Source organism: Pipistrellus kuhlii, unplaced genomic scaffold (genome assembly GCF_014108245.1).
Source record: "Pipistrellus kuhlii isolate mPipKuh1 unplaced genomic scaffold, mPipKuh1.p scaffold_m20_p_3, whole genome shotgun sequence".
Lineage (NCBI taxonomy): Eukaryota > Metazoa > Chordata > Mammalia > Chiroptera > Vespertilionidae > Pipistrellus > Pipistrellus kuhlii.
Window position 1 is genome coordinate 710,460 of NW_023425529.1, and position 19,539 is coordinate 729,998.

Below are 19,539 nucleotides of genomic sequence, written 5' to 3' on the forward strand. Positions count from 1 at the left end.
ACTATAGATAAAGCCCTAATAGTCTCTTCCATTTTTCATAGTTTTCTTAGTTCTGTCTTTTCTTTTTCTTAATAAAAAAAGAGATTCTCTAAAGGCTGGTACACTTTTAAAAATACGATTGTTTAGGGTTATTAAGTGGCCACTTGTGCTACTTTTCTTTTTGTTTTAATTGACAGTTGGAAATGCCCAGAAGAATAGGAGCCAAACTTTTAAATTTACCTCTTATGGCATTAGGACATATGGGTTTCTTTATTAATGGATTTTGGTAAGAATCAGATATGAAAATTTTAGGAGGAGTAAGCCTTGAAAGATTGATGTTTTGTGGTTTAATACGACGTGCTGATACAGCACTGCTCAGGACTACATCTGTACTGTCCAATATGGTAGCCACTAGCCACATGTAGCTATTGAGACTTGAAACGTGACTGGAATGACTAAGAAACTGAACATTTTATTTTTATTAAATTTAAATGGTATATACTTCAAGGGGCTACAATGTTAGATAGTGCAGTTCCAGACCCTTCCTAGTCTAACCTTAGCCAGCCTTTTCTGCCGCTTTCTACTACACCCTTACAAGCTCAGTTGGAGCATATTAGTTATTTTCTTAACCTTATAGTAATTTCTACTTTCAGGTGTTGATTCATACTGTTCATCTCCTGTTTATGAAGTTCTTCAAAGATGGCTTATATGCTACTGATCCCATGAAGCTTACCTAATCCCTTTTGTACTCTAGTAATTTATTATCTGCCAACTTTTAAAGCATTTATAGCACTGTCTTTGATTACAGTGATTTATTTTACATTTCTTATACTCCCCATTATTTATAAATTCATTGAGGGGCCTATATAGTTTTTATGATTATAGGTGTGTGGTAGGCTTAACCTCTTCTCCACCCCCAACCCCCACCCCCAAGCGCTTAGTAAAATATGTTTATACATAGTAGGTGATTAATATGCATTAGCTGAGTTAGTCTACTGAAGTTACTGTGTTTCCTGGCACTAGAGGGCAGTATCATGCCCATAAACAAAATGTTTATTTCAAAGTGTCATATATTTTGAGCACTCTGTCCTAATTTAGTTTTATTCAGTCTCATATTAGTAATTCTAATCTTCCTAAGGAGCTCACATCTTTTTAGTGTTAATTAATAACCTTGTCACATAATTGTCTTAATTTCAATTCAGAATATGATGTTGAACCAGGAGATTGACGAGATTTGTACTAAGAAGAAACTTGGTACATCTAAGAAACACTGGTCAAGGCATTAAATGTCAGAGATTAATTCCTTGAGGGCAGAAGCCTTTTTCTGATAAGTAGCTTGTGTTCCAGCACTGAGTTGAGAGTCAGGAACCTGAAGTTCTTGGTTTGATCTTGCCAATGGTGAAGTTGCTTGAAGCTTGGCAAACCAGTTTCTTATGTTGTGTGTGGGTGTAATGTCTGCCATCCTAATTCATAGGGTTAAATAAGACTTCATGTGTGAAAGTAGCTTTGTAAAGTGTTATATAAATGTAGAGGGTTATTTTCCTTTTCATTTCCTTCCCTTGTACCTAGCTAGTGCAGGGCATGTACATAGTAAGTGATTGATTATAAATATTTTGACATAAATTTTTTACATTTTAAGTAAAGAATGTACTTTGTTAAAGGTTGATGTTGATATAATTACTTTCACCTACACTGCATACACTGAGAAGTGATTACAGTCACAAGAGTTTGGTTAGCATATATCCTGTCCTTTGATGTTATACAGCCTTAAAATGAACTGTATCTGATATGTGTGTGTGGATTATGTATAGTTCTGACTCTTTTTTAGTTTACTCTACCCTCCTTAATAGCAACTTAAAATATTCAGAATGAGCTAATTATTGTGAAGTTTTTTGACTTGTTATAGAAAACCACGTTCAAATACAAATACTGGTGTCATTGGAAAATATTCATGAGCATGTTTTCCTGCCAGGTTCGTGGGTTAGAAAAGAATCGAGCCATTCTAGAAGAGGGTATTGCAGTAGTTGCTTTTTGTTGAGAACAACCGTCTGCCTAGAGCCTTCTCTAGTAAATCATTATATGCATTAAATAAAATATTCAGCTGAAGTTCATGCAATCTCACAGTTACCAAACACTCTTGCCAAAGAGAGTTGCTGTCACAATATCTGCAATCGAATCATTTCCTGTTCAGGCTTGCAGGTGGGAGCTGTGTGAAACTGCAGTTCTGTAAGATTAGTTATAAAGAGAATGCTTTGGTGTGAGAGGCCTTGATGATACTAAATGACAGCCTAGTAAGTGTGGAGATGGGGGCGGGCGGGTACCCCAGGAACCTGGGACTAACCAGACTTTAAGGCATAGGTCAGGCTGTGCAGTCTCACTTCCATGGGGTGATCTGATTAAAGCTCCTCTGGGGCACCAGATATGTGCTGATCACACTCCGGCAGTGGGCCAGGAAGATGGCACATTCCTTCGGAAGCTGCCAGATTACACAGCTGGCACTGGAGGCATGGCTGTTCTCTGGCACGAACAACCCGGAGAGCCTGCATTTCATCTAGTGTTTGGTCCTCTCCAGTTGAGGGAATGCCTTGGGACTGGGTTGATCTCTGAGTCCACTTAGGGGTTGGCGTATATCCTTACATCCTTCGCCCCTACCCCATCTTGGAGTTGATTTTTACTGTCAGCATAGCCGCAGGACTGCCTCACACCCTCCAAGTGATTTCTCCAGGCTGGGATGACCCAAGGTTAGCCTTTGAGATGCCACAACTCTGATCCCCACCCACCCCAGCCTGTCTTCACTGACCCACATTTTTAGGTTTAACTAAACCTTCCATCCCAGAATAGTGGGGACTAGGCAAGTTAAACTGTAGTCACTTGTCCCTTCATTTACTGCAGTGAGTCCCTTTGCAGCGGGGAAAAGGAAAATTGGGTATGACACACTCCTTAGGCTTCATCTTTTCTCTCCGCCCCTTTCCTGTTGCCCTTTTGATTTTTTAAAATCTGATACTCTCCTCCCCAACCCCACCCCCCTCTCACACCAATGGAGTCTCCTAAGCTATTTCTGTCGGTTTAATGATCCCCAGCTGTTGCTGTAGTTCTGGCTGTTTTCATGGCTGGGAGAGGCAGAAAAGCCACTAAAGATGGGGCTTGCTTGTGTCACACAGGGTTATCAGACAAGTCTAATGCATTTTTTCTGAAACAGCTATCTTGTGGCTTCTTAGGGAGGGATGTTAATGCTGGGATAATTTGAAAATGCAGGAAGAGGGAAACTGTAACCTACTACCAGAACATTTTAAAAATAAGCATTCTGCTCATAGGTGTGGCACTGTCTGTTTCACTCAAAATTACACTAGAAAAATGTGGTATGTGGTAACTGAGTAATAGTTTGATCACTTTGCATACTACTTTTTTTTTTTTAAAGCTTTAGAGCTTGAATGTTCCCTCCACCCATGGTGTGTGCTGAAGTAGCCAAACATCAAAATAAAAAGGAGAATTCTGTGCTAGGAAAATATTTGGAAATCATTCCTGAAGTGGCCAGAAAAGGCATTGATTTCAGTTCTGCTTTAACTTAATGCAGGTTTGTTTCGTAAAATTTTGTGCAAAACCTCCAGTAATGAAATGTTCCACTTGCAAATTCAACCACACATACTTCAGGAAATATAAAGTTGCAGTTCTAACAACATGAACTCCTTTATAGTTACATGTACATTTACTTTTTTAATATGTCTTTACTTAATCTAGGGGATGGGAGTGGGAAAATCCTGTAGTAAAATGGGCTGCTATATTATAATAGACTTGAGAATTTAAACCCAATAATTTTAGCTAATAGACTTTCACACTTCATGTGCTGTGTGAAATTTAATTTTATGAATTTCATTCTATAAAGAAAAACTTTGCTGTAGCCTTTACCAAAATTTTATAGACAAATATATAAAATTTTATATCAGCTAGGATTTGAGGGTGAGAAGTTAGTTTTTTTCTTTACATATCCATAGAGTACTATACACATAAACATTTGAAGAACTTTTAGATTGTGTGTGTTGTGCACGTATGCGTGCATATGTGCGCTTTTTTTTTTAACCCATTTGGCCAAAATTTTAATTTCTAAAACCCTCTCTGATCCCTAATCCTTCCCTTAGAAAAAATTTTTCTAACTTAAAAATTATTTTTATCAGAATTTGCATTTTTATTTTTCTTAATGTCAGTTAAATGAAATGTCATTAATTAATACAAACACTGTAAATTAATTTCAAAAACATCAAGAAACTAAATAGGAAAGCCTAATCCTGACCAGGTGGCTCAGTTGGCTGGAGGGTCATGCTGTACACCAAAAGGTTTCAGGTTTGATTCCTGATCAGGGCATATAGATAGGGCATATAGGTAGGTTTGATCCCTGGTTGAGGCACATACAAGAGGCAACCAATCGATGTTTCTGCCTCCCCCCCCTTTCCTCTCTAAAATCAATAAACATATTAAACATATCCTGGAGTGAAGATATACTAGTAAATAAATAGGTAGGTAGGTAGGTAGACAGACAGACAGACAGACAGATAAAAAAGCCTATCAGGAGAGTTGGTACTGATTATTTTACCATGCTATGTTTTTCAAGTCCATATTATAAAGCTATAGAAAGAGTAAGTACTCCAATGTAGTTTTAAGGGAAAAATTTTTGTCACTTCTGGCTTGCTGTGGTTTTCCAAGTTTTAAATCTGCTAACCTGTCCCCTACCCTCAACAAAGATGAGTATAAAGTCATCATCAGTAATACCAGCAGGGAATAGCAAATGAGATTCGAGACTGCCCATATTTTCTGGGCAAATGTACAGAATGAATGCAGCTGAGAAAATGCTGTCCTGGTGCCTTTGACTTTGGAGGGATCCCTGAGATGGCCCTGCCAGTGTAAAGGAATGACATGCCCAGTGTTATGCTCATTTGTACATCCGGCACAGGTACATGTTATGCTCAATCTCATGCGATGATGTTGTTTGAGCATTGTCTTTTGATCCTCAGAATAGGGACTCAAGACATTGAAGCAGCTGGCTGTTTGAGACCTGTCTGCTGCAGTTAGAGAAGGAATTGGCTTCTTTTCTCCAAGGTGGAGATGAGCAGTTACCTGAAATGAAATAGTAGCCCCAGAGTTTTGAGAATGTGAGAAAGAGTTTGATTTATTTACTTACATATTTATATATAGCTAGAGGCCCGGTGCACGGATTCATGCACTGGTGGGGTCCCTTAGCCTGGTCTGATGGGATTAGGCTGAAACCGGCTCTCCAACATCCCCAGAGTGATCCTGGATTCCAAGAGGGCGGTTCTTGGGTGACACACCCCAGAATTGGGCTCCCTCCTCTGTGGTTCTGGGTGCTTCACCTGAGAACTGCAACTGCCAAGTCACCACAGCTCGGCAACTCCTGTGTTGAGTGTCTTCTCCCTAGTGGTTAGTGCACGTCACAGCTAGCAGTCGGTCAATCAAACTGTTGACCTGTTGGCTGGTCACTTAACTTTCTATATACATATACTACAGGCCTGATGCATGAAAATTTGTGCAAGAGTAGGCCTTCCTTCCCGCAGCTGCTGGCACTGGCTTCCCTCTGGCACCCAGGACCCGGGCTTCCCTCTGGCCGCTGGCAGGCACCCAGTACCTGGGCTTCCCTTGCAGACCAGGCTTCATCTGGAAGGTTGTCTAGAAAGATGTCTGGTCTAATTAGCATATTACACTTTTATTATTATAGATTATTAATATTTTTTGCTGATTCTGGGGTTAAATAGTAGAAAAAGCACTGACTTTGGTATTAGATCAATCTGTGTTTGAACACTGGCTCTGCCTCTTATTAGCTGTGCAAACAAATACTTAATCTCTTTGAACCTTTGTTTCTTCATCCATAAAATCGAGGTAATACATAGTTCAGCTAGCTGTTGAGATTAAATGAAAATGAATTACTGAAGTAGTACACCCAATCCAGTATGACTTTATAATGTGGGAATTCAGCATATTAAATTTCTCATTTTATATCTGAGTTTCTTTCTCAATATAAGCCTTTTCTCACCTCATTTGCTACTTCAGATCTTTTCATGGTTTATCATACTATAATATTTAAGTTTCTACCTAAAAGTCATCTATCTACTCAGAAGTCTTCCCTGTGTACTCTGTCTGAAATTATCACCCTCAGTCACTCTCTCTATTCTCTTATTACACTGTATTTTTCTTCACATAATGTACCACCAAAAATTATATATATTTGTTATGTTTCTCCCACTAAAACGTGCTTTGTGAGGGCAAGGACCTCATCTGTTGCCCATTTTACTGCTACATCAACTAGCACGGTGCCTAGCTATAATAGGTGCATGATAAATATTAGTTTAATAAATGAATTAGTGAATTAACCTAGAACTTCCCTAGTACTAGGGAAGAACCCTGGCAGAATGCAGAAAGGTAGTAGTTGTACCAGGAAGTGAGTGCTCTTTGCCTTGTCAGTGTGGATGTTTCTGCTTTGAGAACCAAGTGGCACGTAGGCCTGTGAAGTTCGCTTGTAACCTTCCATACTGTTTCCTGTCTCTGGGATAAGTCCCTCTAAATGACCTTTACTTGTGACCATTGTTACCCTGTTAGAGTTCCTCCTTTTGGAATTTAAATATAGGAATTATTTCCAATTGTGGAGTTGTGAAATGTCAAATACTGTTTACTGAAATCACCTGGATTTTCTCCTAGTTAGTAAGTATATAGGTCTTTTCTAGCCACTTCATGCAGATAGCACTATTAATGTAGTAGTGTCATTTTTAAACACAGGGAACTGGTGTGTTTTATTAAAGGAGAAGCGCCACATTTAATAGTGGTTGAGGACTCAGGCTGTAGATTGCAATACATATCTTGGGCACATTGCTTAATTTCTCTAATGCTCAATTTCCTCATCTACAAATAGGATAATAATAGTGTCTTCCACAAAGCCTTGTTTTAAGAATTAAATAAAATGATGCATGTGTGTTTTTACCATTTTATAAATAACTTTATAAAATGGTAAAAACACACATGCATGAGGCCCAATGCCCGAAATTTGTGCAAGGGCCTTGACACACACACACACACACACACACACACACCCGCCAGCGTAGCAGCCAGGGGCCTCTGCCACCTCTGCCTCAGGCCCCGCCTGCTGCGGCTTTGTCCAGAAGGAAGGACGTCCGGTCTAATTAGTACATTATGCTTTTATTATTATAGATTACTACACAGTATTAAGAGCTTTTATTTTGAATATTTTAGTAGCTCATGTTCAATTTTCATAAGCTTATTCTTTTTAAATTAGCAGGATAGATGTATAAGTAGCCCAGATTTACCAAACCAGGAAGATCTCTCATCTTTCTGCCTGTATTCCTAATGATATTCAGGTTAAATTGAAAATATTTACCATTTTGGGCGGTATTATTTCTAATTTCCAAAGCTGATTGAGAATTTAACTTATATTTACACACTATCTACAGAGATGGAAGAGAAATTTATGGAATTGTGAAAGGAATAAATGATTGAGCATATTGATAAAACTTAAACTTGAAATCTCATTATAGATGGCTATTGACATTGTGATTGTAAACAGAATTAGGAATTCTTCTCTTTAAGTCTTTGCAACATTACTTTATTGTTTACTAGAGGCCCGGTGCATGAAATTTGTGTACTCGGAGGGCGGGGCGGGGTCCCTCAGCCCAGATTATGAGAGGATGCAAGCCAGGCTAAGGGACCCCATCGGTGAAGGATTAGGGTCAGGGAGAGATTCAGGAGGTTGGCCAGCTAGGGAGGGACCAGGGGAGGGCCTCAGGGCAGGTCTGACCTGTCTTGCTCAGTCCCAATTGGCCGGATCCCACCAGCAAGCTAAACTACAGGTCAGAGCATCTTCTCCCTGGTGGTCAGTGCACATCATAGCAACAAGTCGACCAGTTGACTGTCTTCCCTCTGGTGGTTAATGTACATCATAGCAAGCAGTTGTACAGCCTTAGCATATCATTAGCATATTATGTTTTGATTGGTTGAATAGCCGACTAGATGACAGGACACTTAGCATATTAGGTTTTTATTATATATTAGAAGCCTGATGCATGAAACTTGTGCACTGAGTAGAGGGGTGCCCCTCAGCCCAACCTGCACCCTCTCCCATCTGGGACACCTCAGGGGAGGTTTGACTGCTGGTTTAGGCCCGATCCCATAGAGATCGGGCCTAAACCGGCAGTCAAACATCCCTCTCACAATCTGGGACTGCTGATTTCTAACCGCCTGCCTGCCTGCCTGCCTGCCTGCCGAATTAGCTGCCTGATTGCCACTAACTGCTTCTGCCAGCCAGCCTGATTACCCCCTAACCACTCCCCTACTGGCCAGATTAACACCTAACTGCTTCCTGCTGGCCTGATTGCCCCCAACTGCCCTCTCCTGCTGGCCTGATCTTGCCCCCAACTGCCCTCCCCTGCAGGCCTGATCTCACCCTCATCTGCCTTCCTCTGCTGGCCTGATCTGCCTTCCTCTGCTGGCCAATTTGGTTTTGATTAATCTGTTTCTATGCCAGTCAGCATCAAAAGCTCTGCCTCCTAGGCAGCCACTGGCTCCTCACAGTTAACCCAGATTTGGTTCTGATTGGTCGGTTTCTATGCCAGTCAGAGTCTCTGGGCCTATCATTGGGGCCTGATCAGAAAGGCAGGTCTGATTAGCAGCCCTGGTGGAGGCCTGGGGAGAAATGGAGACATGGCTGCTGGCCAGGTCCAGAGAGAGAGAGAAAGGCAAGTACTGATCAACAGCTGCCACAGAGGCTACAGATCAGACCCTGCTTCTCTCTTCAGGCCTCTCTCTGAGCCTGATTTGCAGCCCTCTCAGTAGTCAGTGCTGGGTCACTGTGCCTGCTGCCATAGCAGTCAGTGCTGAGTTGTAGCAACCCAGCACTGACTGCAGGACTGACTTCCGGTTGGTCGATCTTCTGGTTGTGACGGACCCAGGATTTTTATAGATTAGACTAGAGGCCTGGTGTATGAAAATTCGTGCACTTGCGGAGGGTGTCCTTCAGCCCTGCCTGCGCCCTCTTGCAGTCCAGGACCCCTTGGGGGATGTCTGACTGATGGCTTAGGCCCGATCAGACACCCCTCTGGCAGCCCAGGAGCCCTCTGGTGATGCCTACCTGCCGGCTTAGGCTCTTAGTTGGACTTCTTAGTGCTGCTATGGGGCGGGAGAGGCTCTTGCTATTGCCACTGTACTGGACAGCCATAAGCTGGCTTCTGCCTGAGCAGTGCTCCCCCTGTGGAAGTGTACTGATCACCAGTGAGCAGCTCCTGCGTTGAGCGTCTGCCCCCTGGTGGTCAATGCACATCATAGTGACTGGTAGTTCTTAGTCATTCCTCCATTAGTGTCAATTTGCATATTACTCTTTTATTATATAGGAGGATTTTGTGTGTGTGTGTGTGTGTGTGTGTGTATCACAAATCATTTTCTAAATTGCACTTATTAAAAGGTGCATTATTATTTATTTTTAATTAGTTAATCATTTATAGAAATCAATCTCTTTCTGTACAAGATAAGGTAACATTTCAATTTGAAAAAACCTGACCTTTGATATGTTTTAGTAATTTATTCATATATCTTTCTGAAAGGAGAATCAATTCCATGGGATTTTTAAGTAAAATTTTTCCTTCGGAATAATTTTAGACTTACAAAAAATTGCACATATAGTACAGAGAGTTCCCATATACCCCTAATGTTAGCATCATGGTACATTTGTCAAAACTAATATATTAACATTGGTATACTACTAAGCAAATTCCAAACTTTATTTAGATTTTATCTCTTTTCCCATTGATGTACTTTTTCTGTTCCAAGGCCCAATCCAAGATACCACATTGCATATGATTTTTAGTTGCTGAATCAGTAGGATCCCAGAGAGAATTCACTTTCTTTTTCTCTGTTTCACTTTTTGTTTGTTTGTTTTAAATCTAGATCTGAATTTCAGCAGGTCCTTCTTTCTCTGGTAACAAACGAATGGACCTTTCTGGATCCTTTAACCACTATTTCTATATTGACAACTTAGAATTTCAGGAGCATACTTTCAACATTCATTTATTTATTTAATTTTATTAATGAATTAGAGGCCCAATGCACGAAATTCGTACAAAGGGCTCAGTCCTTGCAGCCTCCGCCCGCCCTTGAAGTTCTGGCTTTGTCAGGAAGGTCATCCAAGAGGTCATATGGCTGTATGGCTAATTAGCATATTAGCTCTTTATTATATAGGATGAGTAGCGATTCTTCTTTCTCCAAGTCTTGCTTTATACATAGTACTAGCTTGCCTAGAGTCTGGGAGCAGAGAGTGCATCTTCGCTGACTGCATGTTCAGGAACTACCTTCTGAAAGGAAACAGTTCTCCTGTCCCTTTTTTTCCAGTTTGTCCCTCCTCTCCCCCTTTCCCCTGTCTTCCGATTCTTTCACTGATGTTTTTCGGTCTCCACTTAAAGGTTGAGTCTGTAAGTATATTGCATTCACTTGGAACTTATAAAATATTCATATAATCAACTCAATATACAATGCTTGCCTCTTTCCCCAGAAATCATAGTTAGGTTGACAGTAAATCCTTCTGTTTAAGGGTAAAGCTAATTATAGAATACGTAGAGCCTTTAAAATGCTGTTGTTTATGTTAAAAGCATAAGCCAGAAATACATTTTTGGTGCAGTGTACACTGTGCTAACCCATTCAGGCTCGCTTCCCAAGTCGAAGGAAGAAAATTAATCATGAAAAGGATCAGAGAAAATTAGTTTAGAAAGTTTGAGGAAATTATATATAAGAAATAGAAAAGAAAAAAAATCCAGAGATGCTGTAGGATGGGGTAAGGATTGAGAACTAGGAAGCATCTTTCTAGGCTGTATCAGGAAAGATATATGGGAATTATAGTAAGTAGGGGCCCAGAGTAATGTTACTTCTTAGGAATGATATTACTTGAAACTTTAATAAAACTGACTCTGAGGATAAAATATTTTTTAAGGCCCCGTTTAATATGTTAATCAGTCTTACCCCACATAGAAAGGACCTCGTTTCTCTTTCTTTGTGACTTCCAGTGTTGGTTAGTATCACCTTTGCACCTAAAAAATAGATAAGTACTTGAATTTTTATTGCTTTTAAGAATCAACTATTTTATTTATGCAATATATGTATCACACATAAGACTAGATGATTGGAATTTGGCAGGGACCTGTAGTAGTAGTGCATGTGTGTTAACTAAAATGGAATTTTCCTATAACTTTTTAAGTAAAACTCTGTATTACAGATAACAGTGTTTTTCTTATAGCATTGTAAATTACTCATTTGAATGTATGAATTGAGTCATGGGAACAGTCAAACTGCTTACTTAGGATGTAGTGTCTGAGTATGTTTTGTTTGAAAATACTTTTCACTCTTTTAAGTACTTATTTGATGGTTGTTTTCCCCACAAAAGTATGAACTCCACTGAAGGCAGCAATTAAATTGGTCTGGTCACTACTATATCCCCAGCAGCAATCTGGGTCTGGTGTGTATAGTAGATGCCCATATTTCTTGAATGAATGCCTAAGGCAAGTTTTGACAAGGAACTAAGGAAGATCTGAATAAGGCATGATGAATATGAAGTGAATAGATGTGCTGACCAACTAGTGTGTGAACCCTAGAGCAACTAAGCAAATATGTGTAAAGAATAAAGGAAATTGTGTGCCTTCTCTTACTTATTTTCATTCAGCTTACTGAGCTTTCTGTTTTTCAAGGAGTTTTAGTATCTTAGACAGTTGACTGTATGGTAGGTAGTAAAGAGGAAATGTGAAAAGTTAATTATCATAGAATATTAAAGGAGGGTCCGGCCTCTCTAATATTCTTTATTCTTTTCTTATAAAAGATTGATCATAATTTGTACTTTATACTTGATTTGATGTATTCTACCCCAATTGAACTGAAAGCTTTGTGTGAGCAGAGACCACAGGTGTATCCATCACCCAGCATAGGGCCTGACACATAGCACAGGCATACCTCAGAGATATTATGGGTTTGCTTCAGACCATTGCAATGAAGTGAATGCCACAATAAAGTGAGTCAAAATCCCTTTTGCTGGTGGAGGGTCTTGCCTTCAATTTGTAAATAGAAACACAACCAGTACCATAGATTTCACTCATATGTTCATAGAGAGCAGGCTCACAGCTGTCTGGGAGGTTAGGTGGGAGGGGGAGGAATTGAGAAAAAACAACAACCCACTACATTTGTGAAGTGTAATAAAATGAGGTATACGAATAGTTGTCTAGTAAATATGTGTTAGATGAATGAATGGAGAAGAACTCTCCATTCCAACTCCTAGTTCCTATTTTGGTGGTGATGCTATAAAGTAACTCAGGAATACCCTCTCTGTAGGCACCCTTCACTTATTTTTTATCATACATTCTAAGAATGAAGCTAGTTGAGTGCTCAGAGAATAATAGCCTTGGGATCTGAGTGATAGGTGATGTGGTTTTACAATTGGGTGTCACTAAATTATTTTTGAGGCATGTAGAATAAAACTGAAATATAAAATACACCAGCAAAGAAGGTATAATTTACTACTGCAAAGGTGAACATTCTGACATTGGCATGCTAAGCTGTAAGGCTAAAATCCACACTGTTCCTTCTCCCGTCTTCCCAAATGGAAGCCACAGGGCTGGGCTTGAGAACACTGCACTTATTTTTGTTTTTTCTTTCCAGTCCTGATAGACCCAATTGTTTTGATGGCATTACCCCTTGAATACCATAAAGGTACTTCCATGTTCTTACAGAGCAGAAATGTGTGATGTTCATTTCTTTGCTTTGATTTCTAAAGTAGCCAATTATTCAAATAGCAATTGATTGCTTTTGTTTGAAACAGGTGGAAAACTATTATTTCTACTTTATGGTCCAGTTTCTTTTCATTCCAATTCTTTTCTGGCAGGCAATTCAGTTGATTTACCTACCATCCACTAGCTTTAAAGAGATCTGCTCATCTATATATAGGCTGCTCACACAGAACCACTTAGAAACAGATGATATATTAGAGAGGATCCAAGATGGCTGCGCCCAGGTGAACATCTAGCCGCAGCCGCACACAACAATTTCAATAAAATACAACTAAAATATAAAACGGACATTGCCCAGAACTACAGGAAGGTTGACTGACTGGAAATTCTACAGCGAGAAGCAAGGAGAAAACCAGAAGGAGGTGCGGAAGAGCTGGAAAAGCCAAGGTACGGAGACGCGGAGACGCGGCGCGCGGAGAGGACGGAGCCGGAGAGGAGGGAGGCCGAGTGCCTGGCGGGCGTTCCTGAGCGGAAAGGAGAGAAAAGCTCCGACTGTGCTGGGCCCCCGACTGCTCTGATCCCCGGTTCTGGGCCAGACCCCGGGGACTCAGGCTCAGCCATAGGGAGCCGGGCTGTAAGGCGGAACCCCGGGGAGAGGCGAAAGGAGGTCCCGGAGGTGCGCACATTGCGCGCAGAGAAGGGACGGTCGGCTGTGCCGCGGGATCACCCTGACTGGAAGGAGACTGGGGCTCCAGACTGCTCTGAACGCCACCTCCAACTCCACTTCCAACTGAACTGAACCCCAATACCGGGCTCATTGTGGGAGAGCATAGACTGTTTGGCAGCAGGCGAAAATCGAGGGCACCTTTCTCTCAGAGGCGCTGGCAGCAGCGAGCACTGAAGGACCCGCATAGGGCGGGGCTGACAGAAGCCAAAGCTGCAGGCTCCACCCTGAAACCCCGTCCCATCTGTAACTGCGAAATGCGACAACAAAATAGATCACAAACGAAAGAAATGGAGGACAAAAAGCGTCTGGATATAGAGTTCAAATCTACGCTTATAAGTTTTTTCAAGAATTTCTTAGAAAAGATGGATAAGGGCTACGAGGATATGAAAAGAGATCAACTAGAATTAATAAGGAGTCAACAAGAAATGATAAGGGATCAACAAGAAATAAAGAATACATTGTCTGAAATAAAAAATATTTTACTGAGTCCTAAAAACAGAAGGGAAGATCGCAAGAATCAAGTCAAAGATTTGGAACATAAAGAGCCAGAAGACACTCCTCCACAGAAGCTAGAAGGCAAGAGAATCCAGAAAATTGAAGATAATGTAAGAAACCTCTGGGACAACTTCAAGCGAACCAACATCAGAATTATGGGGGTCCCAGAAGATGAGAGAGAGCAAGATATGGAAAACATACTGAAAGAAATAGTGACAGAAAACTTCCCCTACCTGGTGAAAGAATTAGACTTACAAGTCCAGGAAGCGCACAGAACTCCAAACAAAAGGAATCCAAAGAGGACCACACCGAGACACATCATTATTAAAATTCCAAGAGCAAAAGACAAAGAGAGAATATTAAAAGAAGCAAGAGCAAAGAAGGTAGTAACCTACAAAGGAGCACCTATACGATTGTCAGCTGACTTCTCAACAGAAACCATGCAGGCCAGAAGGGAATGGCAAGAAATATTCAAGGTGATGAATAGCAAGAACCTACAGCCAAAAATAATCTACCCAGCAAAGCTATCACTCAGAATCGAAGGCCAGATAAAGAGCTTCACTAATAAAAAAAAGCTAAAGGAGTTCATCACCACCAAACCAGAATTATATGAATTGCTGAAGGGGGTTCTTTCAGAAGAGAAAGTAAACAAAGATAAAAATTATGAACAACAAATACATAACTATCAACAAGTGAATCTAAAAACCAAGGAAATTAAAAAAATCTGATGAACAATATTAACTGTTGAATATAATAGAATCAGAGGTATGGAAGGGGAGTGAACTGACGATTCTTGGGGTAAAGGGGAGAGGGGGGCGTGGGAAGAGACTGAACATAAACTGTGCACCTATGGATGAGGACAATGGGGAGAGGGGAAAGGGCAGAGGGTGGGATGGGAACCTGGTGGAGGAGAGCAATGGTGGGTGGGGGGAAAGGAACATTTGTAATAATATGAACAATAAAAACTTATTAAAAAAAAAAAAAAAAAAAAAAAAAAAAAAAAAAGAAACAGATGATATATTAAACTTGTGGCATTCAATAACATGAACATAGACTTGTACACAAGTAGGTATTTTTGTTTAGTTTTTATTGATTTGGGGAGTGGAGAAGAAAACTGTTGGTGTATGTTAGAGATTTTGATGAAGTCTTACTTTTTTGTATCTCTTTGGTCTAGCACTATCTGTGAAAATATTAATTTGAACTAGTGTTAGGTAATTCTTCGTGAGGGTGGATGTGCATTAAATGTGTGGCCTATGAAATATACTTCTGATTAGGGTACCTTCTGCAGCTAATACAGAGCATATGCCTTGTAATGTTATTTACTGAAAGTTACTAAATGGTTTCTTCTTAAATGAATAATCCTTAAAATCTGGAAACATAAAAGCATTTTATTTAGTGTTTAAGAGAAAGTAAGATATATTAAAGAAATGGGATATTTATGTAAATATTCATTTCTTTATAGTGGAAATCTTAGAAAAAGGATCATTGCATGTATACACACACATACACACACACAAAGAGGCAATCAGATAAAGTATAAAATAAAATACAGGTCGACTACCATAATTCTGAGTTTACTGCTTAAGTCTTTTCACCCTCTTTATAAAGATAGAGTTAATAGGAGAGGGTTATGCAATGTATAAAACAGAACATACCTACAATCAGTTGTGATACCCAAGATAATACTGATGCAGGGCAACTTCTGTTATTTGAATGGGGAACTTGGTCAGATTTCAGATAAGAATGGAATTTGGAGTTAACCCAAGTTAACCCACCGAGAGGGACAAGATGGAATTTTCAAACAACTAAACTTTAATTTCATTTAGTTTTAGAGATGGAAAAGGTTTACTCAGTAAACTTTTCTCTTTGAACTAGAGTTCTTAAAATATAAAGCTTAAAAAGTTTTTTACTTTGCTCTTCCTAAAAAACTTGAACCATGGACTCAAAATTTTGCTTTCATGAAGCAAGAAATTTTTAATCCAGAAGCTTGCAAAAATATTCCTGTGGCCTTATCTGTATATGTTTGGTGTGTTTTTTTTAGGAGGGTTGCTGATTGATATTGCCAAATTATTCTTGGCCAACAGCCCTAGTTCTCATTTCTTTGAGGTGTTCAGACTTACTGAATTACATTAGATTTTCATATTCTCTGAAATCAAATTAATTTCTTGTATTTTATACTTTTCTAATAGCTTATCTTACAGTGGCCTTAGACATACTATAGAAAATGACAAATATTTGCTCTTTTTTCCCCTCTTTATCTTGCCTGGCACTTCTCTTTCATATGGGTTAGTTAGTATTAAGTGCCCACACTTTTAGAGTCACAAGGCCTTTTTTTTTTTTTTTTTTTTTGGATAAGTTAAAAACCTATCAGTTACTTACCACAGGACTGTCTCAGCAACACTAACTACTATTATTATTTGTATTTTATTATAATTGTTATTGTTACTTATCTATGGTTATAGTTTATTCTGAAATCAAGTTCCTAGATTCATTTAAATTTGTTTTATTGAAGTTGATCACCCAAATTTCTTTGACCCTGGCCTGAAGTATCTCTTTTCCTCAGACCCTTTGTCTCTCTCTCTAGAGAATGAACCCAGGTGGTCACATTCCATGCCTGTTATCTCAACAGCACAGGGTTCCAGAAGACCCTGGAGAAGCAGAGTAAGGAGCCCAGGGTCTGGAATCAGAATGCTTGGGTTCAAATCCTGTTACACCTCTTATTAGCGGGATAACCTTAGGTTAATTACTTAATTTTTCTGGGCCACATTTTCCTTTCTGTAAAATAGGATTAATAATATTCCTCTTGCCATAGGGGGTTTTGAAGAGTAAACGAGTTAAAACATGAAAGCACATTGAACAGTGTCTGGCACAGAACATATAGCCTGTAAATATTAGCTACTAGAGTGGCTATTGCTGTTTATACCTATTTTATTCTACAAGGCTTTGCTTTTAACAGTGTTAATTTGTAAAAGAAAAAATACATATAATTATAGCTATAACCTCCTGATTAGATTTCTTAGACTGTATGTATCATCATTTTGAGATTCAGTTAAATTCAAGAAACAATTATTAAATGCCTATGGTGTATCAAGTGCTATTGGGGGGAGGCATACTACATTAATAAGATATATTTCCTGAGTGTATAAACTGGCAAGAGAGAGAAAATATATTCAGAGGGTAATTACACAGAACAAAATATTACTGTATCTTTTATGCCAAATAAAAAGTAGCTCACAGTAGGTCTAGGCTAATTCTGAATGCTGGGGAATGAGTTGGGAAGTCAGGTGAAGAGGGTAGACCTTTTCAGGTGAAGTGAATAAGGAGTTGGAAAAGTGCAAAGTACCTAAGAGTAAATTGGACAACCTTCATTGGGGTGACTTAGAAGGAAGACACACAGCACAAGGAAGGACACAAGCCAGTGAGCTAATACTGCAACAAGGGAAAAACAGTGCAGAGCCGCAGCTCGCGCCCCGCGCAGGCCCCGGCCCCGCGGATCCGGGTGTTGGGCCGCGGGCCAGGGTCCTCGGTCCCCGCGGCGGCGCGGGAGGCAGGATGCTGAGACGCAGCTTGGAACACCCGGACGCCCAGACGCGGCAGCTGCAGAGCGCCGTGTCCAACGTGGAGAAGCACTTCGGGGAGCTGTGCCAGATCTTCGCCGCCTACGTGCGCAAGACGGCGCGGCTGCGCCACAAGGCGGACCAGCTGGTGAGCGAGGTGACCGTGTACGCCCCCACCGAGACCCCCAACCTCAAGCAGGGCCTCAAGACCTTCGCCGAAGAGTTCGCCAAACTCCAGGACTACCGGCAGGCCGAGGTTGAAAGACTTGAAGCCAAAGTAGTTGAACCCTTGAAAGCTTATGGGAACCATTGTAAAATTGAAACGAGATGACCTCAAAGCAACATTAACAGCAAGGAATCGAGAAGCCAAACAGTTAACTCAGTTAGAAAGAACACGCCAGCGAAACCCATCTGACCGACATGTTATTTCACAGGCAGAAACCGAATTACAGAGAGCTACAATGGATGCTACTCGAATAACTTGTCAGCTGGAGGATTGACAATTTTGAAAAGCAGAAAATAAAGGATATAAAGACTATATTTTCAGAATTTATCACTATTGAAATGCTGTTTCATGGCAAAGCTTTGGAGGTCTACACTGCTGCCTACCAAAATATACAAAAGATTGATGAAGAAGAAGATTTAGAGGTTTTCCGAAATTCTCTGTATCCACCAGATTATTCATCTCGTTTAGATATTGTAAGAGCAAATTCAAAGTCACCACTTCAGAGATCACTGTCAACTAAGTGTGCACCTGGAACAGGACAGGTACCCAATTATCGACTAAGAAAGGATCAACAAGCAGACAATGATGAGGAAGAGGATGAAGACTTAGATGTAACAAAAGAAGAAAATTTTCTTAAACTTCACATTTTCATTTTTATCTTAAATGCCTTGGAATCCAGAATTACTAAATTGTAAAACTTTATACTGGCTTGATACATCAAACTTCAAAATGAAATCCTTCTAGGAATGTAAAATAAAGGAAATTTATGTTGACAAAAAAGAAAAAAGAAAAAAACACTGCAATCAACTTTATAAAATAGAGTTGTGGAGGGGAAGGAGATGAAGTGGCTCAGGAATTTTAATACTAGTACTAGGAATGATGGTGATACCATTAAAGAGAAAAAGAATAGAAGTGGATTATGGTTTTGGGAGAAAGACAAGTTCTACTTTGGGCCTGCTAGATTTGAGATCTAGTCAGAAGCCTAGTTATGAATGTTGAAGGCCGTAAAAAGGGCTCTATGGATGGAAAAGACAGATATTAGGGTAATATGGATCCTAATAGAGGCAGGTCCCTCTCACATGTGACTTGCAGGGACCTTATAAATGAAAGAATTATCATGTAAGGGTACTGATCTTGGCCCATGGGACCCTTCTGTGAAATTTTTGAACATTTTCTCACTAGCCTCTGAATGCAGGCCATGACATGCATCATCATCCTGCATGGTGCGCAGTGATAATGCCCTTTAGGTTTCATTGGCATTTGAAATATAGATCACTGAGTTTTAAGTTTAAAAAAATTCCTAATAAGTTGTCCAATTAAGTGGTGTTGCCAGAATGAAAATAGGAGAAACACCTGTCACCCTCCCATAGCCTCTGTGCTTTTAATCATCTAGTTCAGTGGTCGGCAAACTCGTTAGTCAACAGAACCAAATATCAACAGGACAACATTGAAATTTCTTTTGAGAGCCGAAAACCAACTTCTGCGCATGGGCCACGAAGTTTCAATCGCACTGTACGTGTGCACCCGCACGTGGTATTTTGTGGAAGAGCCACACTGAAGGGGCCAAAGAGCCGCATGTGGCTCTCGAGATGCAGTTTGCCGACCACTAATCTAGTTGGTTGGTGTTTCACCTCAAGAGAAACTGCTCTAAGTGAATAGGAAGAAAAGAGTTATGTTAATGGTAAAATATTTTCTGCTGAAAATAGGTATGATTTTTAAATGAAAAGATCTTACCAATACTTCCTGATCTGTGTGAATAACTGTATCATTCACTTTATTTATGGT

The 19,539-nt window shown here is 40.0% G+C and overlaps 1 protein-coding gene and 1 pseudogene across 9 annotated transcripts in view; both read left to right on the forward strand.

Annotated features, from left to right (window-relative positions):
• Nucleotides 1-19,539, forward strand: part of MRTFA (myocardin related transcription factor A) — a 158,581-nt gene that overhangs the window by 97,428 nt on the left and 41,614 nt on the right. The window lies entirely within an intron of this gene.
• On the forward strand, nucleotides 17,436-18,526 carry LOC118730901 (annotated as a pseudogene).